The following is a 15,386-nucleotide window of genomic DNA, read 5'->3' as shown; positions in this document are numbered from 1 at the left end:
TCAGTATGCTTGCAAAGATTGGTCTTGTTTACATATTTTATTTATTTTGCATAATTTATACCCTTTTGTATATTTCATTCTGCTTTTCCTAATCACGGAAACAGGCCTGGAGCTTGACAAGACACGGCAGCCTCAACTCACTCAGAGGAATCCTTATTTAGCCTTCTGACTAATTAGATTTTTATCCCCATACTTCCAAGCATGTCTTCCTACTCTTAATGGCTAGAGTTCTGGTTTATTTATTTTTATGGAAACTGGATCGAGCACCCTTTCTACACCCCCTCCAATCAACTTTGCAGCATTCACGGCTGCATTTTAAGAACAACAGACAGGCACCAGTATCAGAAAGCTGCTTCCTATCTCCTGCTTCTCATCTAATTTGTCCCACGTTGTGTGTTTCCATGGAATCAGGGCATTGACACAGCTCTGCCAATACTCTCGGTTGCCCTGATGACGAGTGGCTGATTTTATCAAGACTGCCATTTTGAATGCCATTTCCACGCTTGATGTAAGTTACTGAGGTGTTTTTGGAAAGGCCTACATTTGCGAGCCCCTTTCATCACAGGACTCAGCTATACAGCTCCAAATCAAACATTGTAAAGTGTAATATACAAATGTGACACTAGATGGTGACACTTGTTGTTGTTTAGTCGTTTAGTCGTGTCCGACTCTTCGTGACCCCATGGACCAGAGCACGCCAGGCACCTCTGTCCTCCACTACCTCCCGCAAAATTCAATGTGTTTTTCAAAACATTTTTTTAAGCATTTTTACAGCGTTTTTTGTATGTGTATAGATTCCACCACAATTCTCTCCATATGTTGAGTGATGGAAATGAGGGAGAACAAGCAAAAATAAGTAAGCTTAGAAAATAAGTAAGCTTCAAATTCAAAGGTGTACCTCAAAAAAGCACTTATTATCTGACTGGCAAAGGGAAAAGCCAGACAGAATAGAAAAGTCTTCACTAGCCGGTGGAAAACAGTAAAGGGCGGTTGGGGGGTGAGCAGTCAAACTTCATAGAGAAAGTCGCTCTGCATTTTGGTTGCTGCACAGAGAAGGCCATCCTTCAATGTGTTGCCCTCTGTTTCTTCCAGGTGGGATGCAATGGCCTTTCTGCCAGGTGCAGGAAGCAGGCTGACAAGGAAGGAGGCAGTCCTTTAGGTATCATCGAACCAAGCCGCTTAGGGCTTTAATGGTAATTACCAATGCTTTAAATTGTGCCTGGAAACCAGAGCAGCTGATGCAGGATAAACATCTTTTGGTCTTTGCCACCTCATTGCGGCCCAAATGTGGCTTCTGAAATGCTCAGTTGTTGCTTTCTTATGTCTGTAGATGATTGTGTGCTTTGTTGTGCTATATAGTGGAGAAGAACAGACGGAAACTTTGACTCGCAGATAAAGGGAACAACAGGCTCAATGGAGTTTTCAGTGTACAGATACATCTCTCCAGTGATAACCTTTGCCCAACTTAAGGAGAACACAGAAGAGATCCAAAGTGAAATTGATTGACTCTTGGCCACGGGTTGGCAAACTAAGTCCCGGGGGCCGGTTCCGGCCCAATTGTCTTCTAAATCCGGCCTGCGGACAGTCTGGGAATCAGCATGTTTTTACATGAGTAGAATGTGTGCTTTTATTTAAATGCATTTCTGTGTTATTTGTGGGGCATAGGAATTGGTTCATTCCCCCCCCCCCAAAATATATAGTCTGGCCCTCCACAAGGTCTGAGGGACAGTGGACCAGCCCCCTGCTGAAAAAGTTTGCTGACCCCTGCTCTTGGCAGTCATAGAGAAAGCTATTAACAACAGAGGCAGGGCTGAGATGTGGGAAGGGCTACGGTTCGGTGGCAGAGCCTGTGTTTTGGGTGCATAAGGTGCCAGGTTCGATCCCTGACATCACCAGGTATGGACTCCTGCCTGAAACCCTAAAGAACTGCTGCCAGTTAGTGTAAGCCGCACCGCGCTAGATAGGGATCAATGGTTTGACTCTATAAAGGCAGGATCCTACGTTCTCATGATGAGCAACCACTATGCACCTAGTACATAACCTCAAACCTTTCTCCGATGGAAATAGGGACAAACTCTATAATAATAATACCCTGCCCATCTAACTGGGTTGCCCCAGCCACTCTGGGAAGCGCCCACCATATAAAAACATAAAACATAGAGTGGTAGTTAGAACTGACAGAATATGCCAAATGGGCAAATTTAATGATGAAAATCGGAGACCAAACAAGGGCAGATTTTAAGGAGGAGTGGAAACCTTATGTTGAATATTTAAAGAATTGTTGCATGTCGAGGTCCCCAAGCCACCCCCTAAATAAACCACAATTTACACAGAATTTTTGTTTAAGGTTTTTGGCATAATTTTGGCCACAACTTTATTAAAATACATAATGTGAGTGGTTGCTTAGGCATTGGTTATGACTATCTGTCCCCGCCCCGGGACAGAACTGACTTCTGGATTTCAGCGAAAGCCAGTAAGGGAAAACAATATTGGGGAGAGAATAGGACTGGGCACCACACCGTCACCCCTCCCCGCATGCTCCCAGGGGCTTGCACGGCCCTAGCCCCTTGCCAGGGATACGGAAAAATGTATGGCGAGCCCCTGGATTCCTTTAATGGAATTTCCTTGCAGCAGCAGCATTGGAGGGCAGGCACTGCCAACCACATCCCCTCCACCAACCAAATTTTAACCAATCTCTAACCGCAGCCTTACAAGTTGTGACAATTTGCTGCGCACTAGGCAAAAAACCAAATGGCACCAGCCAATCTGCCAAATGGACAAAATTCCTACCAGGCCCCTGCCCCAAAAGCAGACAACCCCATGACAGGCATAGCAATGTCAAACGCAACAGCCCTAAATTAGGGAGGGTGGGCGGGCGATCCAATGCCCACAGCAAAAGAGATTGAAAAAAGCTACGTGCCAAGAATATATAACCTTCGGGCCAACCCTCTAAATGGTAACATCAAAATCTCCCCAACAACCCAAATTGGCCCAGTCACAGTCATGGCCATCCAAATGGTCCCGCCCAGTAACCAAGAGGGGGTGTCCTGTTAGACCCCACCGCAACATGTGCTCCCCATGAAGGAGAACACGTGTTGTAAACGTGCAACAACACGGGTAGGATTTGAATGAAGATCAGCAGTTGAATACTGTGGAGAAGATGGCATATGGAATAACTATAATAAGAAATTATGGAAATTATGGGGGAGACTATGGAAGGGTGGGCTGGAAGTCAAATGTGAAATGAATGTGAAGTGGGAAAGCATGTATTAATTAGTAAAGCTTTGAAATGCAGAAACAAAAACTATAAGGAAAAGAAACGAAACTGGGGTGACTTCTGTAATATTGTTCCTGAAAAGCAGAGACACTTGGAGGGTCTGCTAGTAGGCCGCAGGATGTCACCAGGTGTCACCTTTCTGAGGGCTTCCCAAAATCCAGAGCTCGCTCTTAAACTGAAATATGATGCCACCAGGAGCTGGTGCCATGGTCAGGAGGGCCCTACACACCCCTGGTGTGGTTTGGTCATCCTAGCCAGGTGGAATCTGCCCCTGCAATTGAGGATCTCCCACTGCTAGGGTGACATTTGAAAGACCCTTACGTGGAATCTCTTTCTGTGTTCTTTCACTTGACTGTCTCAACACACCTCCAGCTAATGATGGTGCTAGCAAACGAGTGGTATGTTTGTGGGATGAGCAAAGATCCCTGGCAAGCAGGGAGAGATAAATAATAGAAGGGCTTCCTAGGGTTTTATTTCTGCTCTAAAAACAGCAGTATATTTTCCTGTCCCTTGCATGGCAGGGCTCTCCTGACTTCAGTGGAAGCTGTTTCCATGCAGAGCTATAACTCTTAAGCTGGAAAAAAAGAAATAGAAATAGCCTGATATGAATATGGCACGTTCAGTAATGTGCAGAACTAATATGCATCTTTCATTTGAACAAAGACAAGCAATGTAGAATTCCCAGGGCACCACTCTGAATACCCCCCAGGTAGAGATGAAATGGAAGAAATAAGAGTCGGGCAATTACTTTTCACTCTCCTGCTTCCTCAAAGAGGACCTGATGGGAGACATTTAGAAGTATTAATTTCTGACAGCAGGCAGGGAGCCAGAGGTCAAAGGGCAAATTCTTTTCACCATGACACATTCAGGAGCATTCAATTTACCTTTGTCATCTCCATCTCAAGTAGTCCATGCACAAGAATGGAAACAAAGCACATAACCGGAAAGCAAAACAAGCAATTGACGTCAGCTCCTGCTCTGAAATAAAATGTGAACAGGCCCGGAAAGTTTCAAATATCAGCAGAAGAATCAAATGTTATACAAGAGTAACCATCTTTCCTTGAAATATATGCATTTGCCTTCAGCTCTATTTTCTCTTGCATGCCAGAATAAATATATTTGGTGCTTTTAAGAGTGCAGTTAGAAATTCACAATATATTGGTTTCTTTTATTTCTATACTGTCGGACTTACTCGCCTTAGGCAATGTACAAAAGCAATGCATTCAAATGTTGAAAACGCATTCAGATGCTGAAAAACAGCACATAAAATATTGCAAGGCCAGGGCTTTGTTCTAATAGCAGTGAGATATGGCAGTAAACCATGTCAGGCTGCAGGTGGAATATTCCTTCAAAATAAATAAAAACGCTGCACATAGAAAACAAGATCCTCCTTTCAGTTGTTCACATTCTGTGAGACTGCATGGAAGAGAAGAGAAAGGCTATGCATGTTCACTGAATGCCTGAAGTACTAGGGCAGATTTACTAACCTTATTCACAGTGTGTGTATGAAATTTAGGAGGAGTGTGAAGATGTATTATGGCGGTTTATGGGGGGGTGTGTGTGTGAAAGTTTAAGATCGGGCAGCACCATCTTTCCCCCCTCACAATTCTCCTCTGAACACTGCTACGTGATGACATCACATCGTTGTGAAGAGACATGTGAGGTTGGATCATAGGGGCTTCTGCCAGCTCTCAGGAGGAACCCTGACATCCCCAAACAGGGGGTGGTGAAAAAAGATGCCGTGAAGATGCATTGTATCTTTTGCCTCCCACCCCTCTTCCTCCTCCTTTTCCTCCTCCTCCTCCAAATTTGAGCCAAAAGTTCTTCACAGACAATTGCCATCACTGAGGTGCACGTCTTACTGCAGCTGTCCTTGTTGCCTGGCCCTGGTCAGCCATTGGCCAAATTTTGCTGTTTTTCTTTAAAAATAAATAAATACATTTCTCTTACTAGAGTTGCAGGGTTCAGTTTCCTTGATAGAATCTGCAGGAATGGACAGGTCCAAGAGGCATCTTGTCTACAACATATGCCTTACAAATGAACCCTAAGTAGGGATGAGTAAAGCTATCCACTTGCCATTTCTCTCACTTTCTCATTTTCCCAATCTTACATCCAGTTCTCTGTTATTTTTGCATCAGTTTGAAAATCTGTTCTATTGGCTAGCACAGAACGCTTTGTTCAAGCCTAATTTTGGGTGTGTGGGACCCTGTGGGCATCAGGAAAGGCCTCTCCTGTGCGCTTGTGAGCACCTCACGGACAAGCCCTGCTGTTATGTACTGAGTTGAATAGGATTGAAAATGCAGCAGTCTGATTGGCCCTAGAACAATAGGATCCAAAATGCAGCAGTCTGGTTGGTCTGCAGGAGCCACCCAATCCAGCTCCAGATGGAAGTGAATCTACAACCTGATTGGCTTACAGGAGAATTCCAAAATTAGCCAATCACGTGCAGCCCATTGTGTATAAGCAGATACTGTGGGGAAACAATTCATTCCTCCTCACCACTATGAGCTGAATAAAGAGCATGAAATCCACTCTAGACTCTGAGTATATTTCACCTGCCATAAATACTTCAAGTGTACCAAGCCAAAGTTGTGCATTTCCCCCTTACAACAGCAACCATGTCACTAGTTGATGAGCTTGCTGCAAAGCCTGTTAAACTCCTTTACGCGCTAACAGTAAAAACAATAAATCCACCAGAAGATTACATTTTAATGGCCTCATATAGATGTGGCGCTTGACTCCCCTTCCCCAGTTTATCGCTCCTATGGCATTTTAAAATAACCGTGTCTGAGTCATCATCAGAGGTCTGAGAAGACGTACCAGTAGATGAGGAGGAATTGCCATCTCTGCGCCTCTGAGCCCTGCGTTTGGAGCGATGACTCCTCTGCCGCTTGCCACCAGATGAAGGGACTCTAGGCACTGGGAGTTCTTCCTCTGAAGACTGCACACTGAGCACCTCCCTTGAAGGGGCCAACCAAACCTGCACAGAACTGAAAACATGTGAGGAGCTTGGATGGGAGAAATTTCCCCCTCACGCATGCTGTGCAAGTTGAGGCCCTGAGCTCCCACACCCTGGGGGTGCGAACGAGGCAGTATATATAGGGTATATATAGGTCCCTTGAACCGTTTGGACTGCGCCCCATTGGCCAGAGTGAACCCAATATCGAGGGACCTACCAATTGTGGCTGACCAATCTTACCCACCCACAACATAGGTGGTCAGCCTTCAGGTCTCACTGCAACATGTGAGGACACGATTTGGCCATGCTAACTAGATAGCAGTGGCATAGCATGGAGGGGAAAGGACACAGAGGAGGTTGACTTGGGCACAAAATTTCAACACCCAGTGCGGCCTCAATTCAGCTGCACACTTCCATCGCTGGGTTCCACTGAAAATGACTTCCCCATGAAAACCAGGAAGTGACTTCTCCAGACAACAGAACGACTCTTCTTTTCTTATCTCAATGGCTGCAATTTCCTGGGTGATGTGGACACCATCAGGAGTTGAATGCACATGCATACTCCCTCTGTGTGGGAAGGCGTTGTCCCGTTTCCTATCACAGCTAGGCTTAAAGGTAAAGGTAAAGGGACTCCTGACCATTAGGTCCAGTCGCGGACGACTGGGATTGCGTGTTCATCTCGCTCTATAGGCCGAGGGAGCAGGCGTTTGTCCACAGACAGCTTCTGACGAACAGAGCAGTGCACGGAAATGCTGTTTACTTTCCTGCCGGAGTGGTACCTATTTATCTACTTGCACTTTGACGTGCTTTCGAACTGCTAGGTTGGCAGGAGCAGGGACCGAGCAACGGGAGCTCACCCCGTCGCGGGGATTCAAATCACCAACCTTCTGATCAGCAAGCCCTAGGCTCTGTGGTTTAACACCAATAGCACTTGCATGACTACACTCCACATTACAGTCGCATTTCAACCTTTTACTGTGTTTTCAGGAGCTATGTGGCATTTTCCTAGCTACAAGTATATAGAACTTTAATAGCTAAGAAAATGCTTCCCAAGCATAATGCATGCCAACATTGTACTATAAATGGGGAATTAAGGTGCAATTACTATTTTAAAAAGATTGTGTGGAAAGAAGACACGTGCTATGCTTTTGTTCTCTTGAATTTTTATAATATCTTGAAGCCAAAGAAGGTATCCATTAGATACTAATAAATGTTTTCTGTAATGTATACGATTCCCCTCATGCTGTATGCATTCTATTTTTTTAACAGTTTGGTAAGACTCAATTGCACAATTTAGAAGAAAATTAAATATTTTGAAGGATCCTAGCACTAGCAGAAAATAGTGCTACAAATTTAAATAATAAAAACAAATTTATTACATGGTTGCAGACCTCAAAGTACGAAACCTTGAAATCATGCAATTTTTTTCATGCATGGTGTGTGTAATATAAAATATAAAATATATAAGCTCAGAACAGAAATCAACCAAGATACCATCGAATTAGCAAAATCTCTTTAAGGGTTTGAAAAAACTTTTTTCATTTGTAAATTATAACAAAAAGGGGGGAAATTACATAAAAAGAAAAGAAAATAACCCTCAAAGCACTAAAATCATATGCAACCTAAGATCCAGCAGGAGTCAACAAACATTTACAATATTTTTCACACAAATGGGCATTTATTTAAACTGAGGAATTCACATACAATGGAAACAATAAAGGAATGAAGAGTTGGCACCATTATTTCCCTTGCTTCCCAATTACTGGTAGTCCAACAGAAATATAATGAGCACATGTCTGCTTAAACATATTTTCATAAAATCCACACTTTGGAATAAGCAGGAGGGACCATATAGCCACAGGCTTCTTCATTTGTAAATAAAATAAAATAAAAGCATGCCATATTGGAAAAGCCTCTTGCTACTTTCAGCTCGTGAGAAAACTTTCATAGAAGAGCAATTTGCCAGATTTTTCAAGACAAATAATCTAAGTTGAGAAAGGCTCATGTGTGCTCTCACCTGACTGGTGGTTCAGCACACAGAAAGTCCCCAAGGCTAAGGAGACGCCAAGCTCCTTCTTCTTAAAGAAAGCCAGGGAGCTGCAATTTCCCATCATCTGCTTTCACCTCTCATATAATCTAGTAACCAAGTGCGAGGGCAGGCAAGAGCCAGAAAACCTCTGCTTTCTTTTACATTTGCTTCAATCAGTAACAGCTTTCTCAATCTGCCCTATGGTTGACTTAAAAGGGGGCCCAATCCTCTGAGATGCCAAGGACATCAGTGGCCAAGTTCTGCCAGCTAACAACATCACAGGAAAACTTGGTCGAGACAATTTAACCATGCACAGAATTCAATTTGACTGTAAACATTGCACCTTTTGAAAGCCGCACCGCTCCATCCACAACCTCCTCTTTTCACACTGAGACACCCTGTTATGTTTGTTTTCCTTTCGAAAGGTGAGACTTAATTGGGGCAAAAGGCATGGCAGTAGTACCCAGACAACATACCATTGTCTGAAGAAGACTTTCAGATGATGCTTTTGCTTTCTGAAGCCAGACACTTGTGCGGTTCAATTGACTACTCCTAACCTGCCGCAACAAGGGGATACAGGAGGATAGGCAGGGTCAGACAAACATACCAGCTAGTTCAGACTAGCATCCCTTCATTCATTCATCTACTCCCACCCACTTAGAATCTAGCCAGCGGGCACAATTAATGAGTCACTCTTAATTAAATGCAACAAGAGATTACACTGCATAGAGCCAGAGTTACTGAGGACAGGCACACGTGATGGATTTTGTCAAGTGGTGTCAACTTTACTTGGGAATATCATTAATTTAAAAGCAACTAGCCATCATTATAGAGAACCCTCTGCAAGACCATGGTTTCCTAAGGATTTCATTTGGTCTGCATTGTTAAGCAACCCCCTCTGATTCACCCTCTTGACTACTATACAAAATGGAATGTCCTTATCTGTTGGGTTGCACACCTCTCTGTATTTTGTAATAAAGGCTTTGGCTCAAAAAAGTACCAAAATTTGTATTCAAATGCACACAATATTTTGGAGACAAAATGCCTACAAAAGCCACAGCAAGCGTTCTTGCATTTTTAGAACCGGATGTGCAAACTGAGGATATAAACAAGGCAGAATGGGCTCATGCAAAACTGACATGGGCCAGAAACAGAATGATCCATTGAGTTACCACCAACTTGGTCCCATACCCTGCTCTGGAATAATTTGAGCACCCAAAGGGTTGATTGATGCAGGCATGTAAGCTCAGATGGCAACATCGCCAAATGCCCTGTATGGAAAAGTTTTGTGGAAACAACGTAATACACAAAAGTTCTGTCCAAGTTACTTACTTATTTGGGGGGCGATCACAACCCAGAGGGGCTGAGCAGAGCAACGATGTCGCTGCTGCATCCATATCTACTGGTGCAGCAACTGGTCCCAGATCAGGTGCAATGCTGTCACTTGACAGCAGTAAAGATGCCTTGGCATTCCACAGATCCAGGGCTAGCACAGCCCACCCCTCCCCTGTGTCAGGAGCTCAGCCTACAAACGAGTAAGACCCTGGTAGAGACACATTCCCCACTGGCATGTTCCCTCCCTCCTGGTCTATCATTCGGGAGCTTCAAAAGCTTTCTTCAGCCCAAACATCACAGTGACTGATGCCAACCAACACTGGCACAATTAGGGATCTGCAGAGTCTTCGCAGTTGCGTAACAGATCTCAGCAACTCAGCATTTTGGCTAATCTACTTTATTTACATATAAACACACACAGAACACTTCAACATGGCTCCCTCTCTCTCTAGCATCAGACAGCAAAGAGAAAAGGAACAAAGGACAATAGTCCCACTTCACGGAACACAGTAACACAAACATCCTGTCTCCCTCACTTCCCACTCTGTGGAGTCAAAACATATCATGTGATAGACAAAAATCCCATGACTGCAATCATGGAGCAGGAATTCTAACACCCTGCCATTTCAGGCCCTTCTGGTGGCTGTTGCTGATAGGGATTTCACTTTTGATACTTTTGTCCATTTAGTGGGTAGAAGGGAGAGGTTGGTGCTGATGGAGTGATCCTTGTGCCACTCCATTGGCAGTGGCTGGTAGAAGGTTGGTTTAACTAGCTTACCAACCCAGCTGTGTATGGCAGCCCCAGAGGCATCTTTCCTATTGAGCTTACTGGTGCCTTGCGCCAGGGCGCTGGCCTCTCAGGGGTGCCCCAGCGAGTGGGGGAGCTGCGTGGCTTTGCCGGTGGCTTCCCCTTTCCCTGCACCCGCCAGCTGCGCCTCGCCAACCATATGGCTGGTGGGCGTGCAGCTTCCTCCCAAGCCTCCGTAGGAGGAGAGCGATCCCCACAGAGGCTTAGGATGGAAGCTGCGCTCCGCCAACTATATGGCTGGTTTGCAAGGTGCGCGCTCTCTCTCTCTTGCACGCCCTGTAGGAAGAGGGCGATGGCGAGGGGGAACCGGAGTGCGAGGGGGAGGAGGAAGGAAGAAGAAGAGAGGCGCCCCCCAACTTGCCCCCTTTCTTCCTCCAGCTGTGGAGCCTCTGCGCTGGGTTTGCAGCCCTGCTTGCAGGGTCCCCTTGCCCATCCTGTTCAGCTACATCTAGCCTGAGCCGTGAGTAGCAACAGCTGCTGCCCTGGTTTCTCTCTCTCCCTGGAATCATGCCCTGTGTTTAATGTTACGGGCAACTCTACCCCAAGGAAGGGAAGCCTCCTCCCTTCACTTTTCTTCTTCTCCTTCTCCTTCTCCTTCTCCTTCTCCTTCTCCTTCTCCTTCTCCTCCGGGGGTGGGCTCCTTCTCCACACCCCCCCACCAACAAGGTCCCAAGGGGTTGTAAAGCAAGCCAGACCATTTAGCACCGACCCCATTCATTCCAGCAGCTGGCCATCACCCACCCCAAGCCCTGCGAAAAATATCATCACCATTATTATTATTATTATTATTACTACTACTACTACTACTACTGCCCTCCACCCATAGATATCAGGGCGGCTCACAGCCTGAAACTACGGTACTAAGCACATGCTAGAAACTAGAACAAAGGCAAACCAAACCAAGCCAGCAACCCTCCTTCTCCCTTATTTGTGAAAAGGTAAAGGTAAAGGTACCCCTGCCCGTACGGGCCAGTCTTGACAGACTCTAGGGTTGTGCGCCCATCTCACTTAAGAGGCCGGGGGCCAGCGCTGTCCGAAGACACTTCCGGATCACGTGGCCAGCGTGACAAAGCTGCATCTGGCAAGCCAGCACAGCACACGGAAACGCCGTTTACCTTCCCGCCAGTAAGCGGTCCCTATTTATCTACTTGCACCCAGGGGTGCTTTCGAACTGTGAAACAAGCCTGTTAATTGCCTATCCAACAACAACAACAACAAAAAAGGCACTGAAGGTTTTTGAGATCAATGCAACCAAAAAGCATTGTAGGGGGGTTGGGCTAGATGACCTGCAGGGTCCCTTCTAATTCTACGTCTTTCTGAAAAAACACACACGCACAACCCAACTATGGTCCTTCTGCAGTCCTCGCCCCAAGCAACTGTGTGTGAGACTTGCTCCCCAGAAAGTGTGCCTTGTCTTGCTACCTGTGGTTTTTGGTCTCTCGTCAGCCCCCTCCCCCAAATCTCCCCCAAATCTATTCATATTCCTTTCTCCCTAAACTCCAATATTACATTTTCCTCTGGTTGAGACTTAAAACAGAAAGCCCTAATTCCCAACTGTGTTTCTTGCTGCAGTCCTGCTGTTTACTCAGAAGTAAGGTCCTATTAGATTCAGCAGGGTTTACTCTCAGGTAAGTGCAGTTAGGGCTGCAGCCTTTGTGACCCAAGTTTTGGGTCCTTTTTAGGTTCAGGATGTCACTGCTTTACACCCACCCCTCACAATATTTGAAAACGTCAGCTTTGTACTTAAACGCAAATTGGCCGGGAACTTCATTGTCTGTGTCTTCATCAATTTATTTAAAGAACAACAAACTGGTGATTGCTTTAACTTTTTGATATGTGGTGATTTGAATCATGAGGATGAATTAGAAGAACAGCTGAGTCTTGAATGAGTCTTGCTTTGGAATTGAGGACTTCATTAGATTTTCCTTCTGACTTTTCATCTTATTTTGTTCTAAGGGCTTGTTAGAAATAATGTGTAAGTGTGGTGTCAGCTCCCCCCAAAAAGGTCAACAACTCTGGGGAACCTTTCCTAAAAAAGGTCAACAACGTTGGGGTCTCCCTGTTAAAAAAGGTAGACAACTCTGGGAAAGGGGGGGCGCTGGACGGATCTTTGCACCACAGCGCCGAAGGCCTTGGGTAGCCCCAGTATTTCCCCACGTTTTCCTGCCTTTCTAAGACAAAAACTAAACCAAACAAACAGGGGACCTGTCAATCCCCTGCTGGACAGCTTTGGTATATCTCCATCCGAGCTAAGTCTATCACTAAATTAAATTTGAAACAGAAAAGTCACCAAAGATCTCATCTCCTTCATGTCTTCTTTGGCTGACAGCCTTATAAATGAAGCAAGAAGAAAAGATTAATTAACGTGGATGAGATCAGAAGCAGACTGTCAAGCAACCAGGAAGAATAGAGCAGTGGGAAACAGGGCATAGGTGCAGAGTTTATATTTTAAGACAGATACATAATGAAAGGAAATTAATCATACCGCCTTAAAAATGGTGCGAGCGTGTAACCAAGCAACTGCGCCACATTCATTTCAATCTTTTGTCCTTTGTATTCTCATAAAATTACTTTTAACCAATAAATTTCCTTCTCTAATGAGATAGCGTGTGAACGTGTTGCTGAAACCAATGAATGTTAATTTTAAAGCATCTAGTACATACCGTTATGAGTTTGTGGGTGCCAGACCCATTCTAAACCCTGGACCCAGCAAATGTTAAAATATAAGCCAAACTAGCTTCCTGTGTTCTGGTAACTGACTGGGTGATGGGCCATTAAGAGAGCAAAGGAGAGGGGACTCAGTGCCAGATGACGAACGGGTGGGATCCCTCCTCCAGCTCTGAGAGCGTTAGTAGGACAAAGTTAGAGTTGAAGGGTGGAGTTTGCTGTGATGTGACCTAGATTATTATTTTTTAAAAAAAGCTACAGGAGAGAGAGAGCGCACACTATGACCAATTTCAGCTTGAATCCACAGCTGTGGCTATGGGAGAAACAAGACCTTCTTGGGGTATTAATGCTGTGAGCCCCTCCATCATAGGCTCAGGTGGTATATATGTGTGAATAAACCATATACAGTGGAACCTCTACCTGCAACCATAATCCATTCTGGAGGTCCGTCTGGAGGTCAAAAAGGGTCGCTGGGAGAGGCATTGTTTTGCACAGGCATGGGCAGTGATTGCCGCTCCTGCGAATGCGTGAACGGCAGCAAACCCTACAGTTACCTCCGGGTTTGCCGCGGACATTGGGCGAAATGGACGCAGGCGGACGTAAGAAGAGGTTTGACTGTATCATAAAGACACCACAGTCTCCGCTGTGCCTTATTCCCAAAAGGAAACACGGAGACTGGGCAAGTGTGCCTGGAACCCCAGGAATCCTGTACCACCCGGAGATTGGGATGGAATAATGCAAACATAATCACTGACTCCATGAACTGGCTTTCACTAAGACTATTTTTACTTTCACACGCACTTGTTCGCCACCCTCAAGAACAAGCAACACAGCAGGAGTGCGGAAGCTGTTGCCCTTCCAGTGCTGTTGGGCTCCATCTGCTACCAGCCTCAGTGATGATGGGAGTTGAAGTCCAGCAACATCTTCAGGGCCACCAGTTCCTCACCCTTGCATTATGGTACGGCAGCCCATCACGATGCCCTGCCAAGCAATCACAGTGCAGTTTACATACAGGGCAACATATGATTGAGGTGGGGTGGGGAGACTTCAGACTCACGGGATCCGTCTCATCTTTTTACTAGAATCTCAAGGTTTGCAAGCCACTGGAGCCAGTTGTAAAAGACATACAGTGGTACCTCAGGTTACAGACGCTTCAGGCTACAGACTCCGCTAACCCAGAAATAGTACCTCGGGTTAAGAACTTTGCTTCAGGATGAGAACAGAAATTGTGCTCTGGCGGTGCAGCGGCAGCAGCAGGAGGCCCCATTAGCTAAAGTGGTGCTTCAGGTTAAGAACAGTTTCAGGTTAAGAACGGACCTCCAGAACGAATTAAGTTCTTAACCTGAGGTACCACCGTACTGTGAGACTGAAAGAACAGTGAGCACAGGAATTTACTTTGAATATATGAGCTAGCACTTCCACACAACACAAATCCACAACAGAATTTGAGGTGAGGATGTGTCATGGAGCTGCTTCTCCCACCTGGATGTCCTCTTCACCTTTGCTTGATTTGTGCACCTCTTTGGGCATGTGCAGAGTGTTGTATCATGAGTGAAGGGGGGGGTTGCCTAGGGTGCAAAATACCCTTACACTGGCACAGGCTATAATATATTGACCTGTAGTACACAACAACAACAACAACAACAACAACAACAACTCGGGGGGAATCATATTATTTTCATTGTTTTAAATCAGGCATAGGCAAACTCGGCCCTCTAGATGTTTTACGACTACAACTCCCATTATCCCTTACCACTGGTCTTGTTAGCTAGGGATGATGGGAGCTGTAGTCCCAAAACATCTGGAGGGCCGAGTTTGCCTATGCCTGATTTAAATGCTCAGGATTTCCCAGCTGTAAGCTGTTTCTTCCAGAGAACTTTCTCAGTCTTCTAGGCCAGGTAACCCTGAGACAGATGTGAGCATGCACTTTCAGGTGCTTTGACCCCACCCTGTACTAGCGGCAGCCTCGCAGAGCACGCCCACCCCTTCATGCATGTTTCTTTTTTCTTAAACTTCTCAAGAATGAACATGTTCGTTCTGCTTGCCGCTTGACTCCACAATCAGGATGGTAAGAGCCCTGAGGCCTTCCCCTCCAAACACATGAACCGCCTGACGTGGGGAGAAAAGTTATTTGCTCTTTGAAACCAGGGGCAGTCCTCTTTTCCTGCATCTATTTCAGGGTTCTATATCTGTTTTTTCCACTGGACTATCAGATTGGAGCCGTCAGAGCAAAAGGCATTTTTGGGAAAAAAGAAAGAAAGACTGTTCTTGCCTCAGGCATGGGCAGAACCAAACATTCCCCGCCTCCGCA

General features: G+C 45.5%; 1 long non-coding RNA gene across 1 annotated transcript; it reads left to right on the top strand.

Annotated features, from left to right (window-relative positions):
- Positions 1-385: 385 nt before the first annotated feature.
- On the top strand, positions 386-1,419 carry LOC128410076 (uncharacterized). Its single transcript, XR_008329378.1, has 3 exons — positions 386-508; positions 1,093-1,193; positions 1,331-1,419. It is a non-coding gene; the product is annotated as an uncharacterized LOC128410076 (long non-coding RNA).
- The last annotated feature ends 13,967 nt before the right edge of the window (positions 1,420-15,386 follow it).

The sequence above is a fragment of the Podarcis raffonei genome, chromosome 3, assembly GCF_027172205.1.
Source record: "Podarcis raffonei isolate rPodRaf1 chromosome 3, rPodRaf1.pri, whole genome shotgun sequence".
NCBI lineage: Eukaryota > Metazoa > Chordata > Lepidosauria > Squamata > Lacertidae > Podarcis > Podarcis raffonei.
The sequence above is the reverse complement of the archived record's forward strand: the minus strand, read 5'-3'. Positions and strand labels throughout refer to the sequence as shown.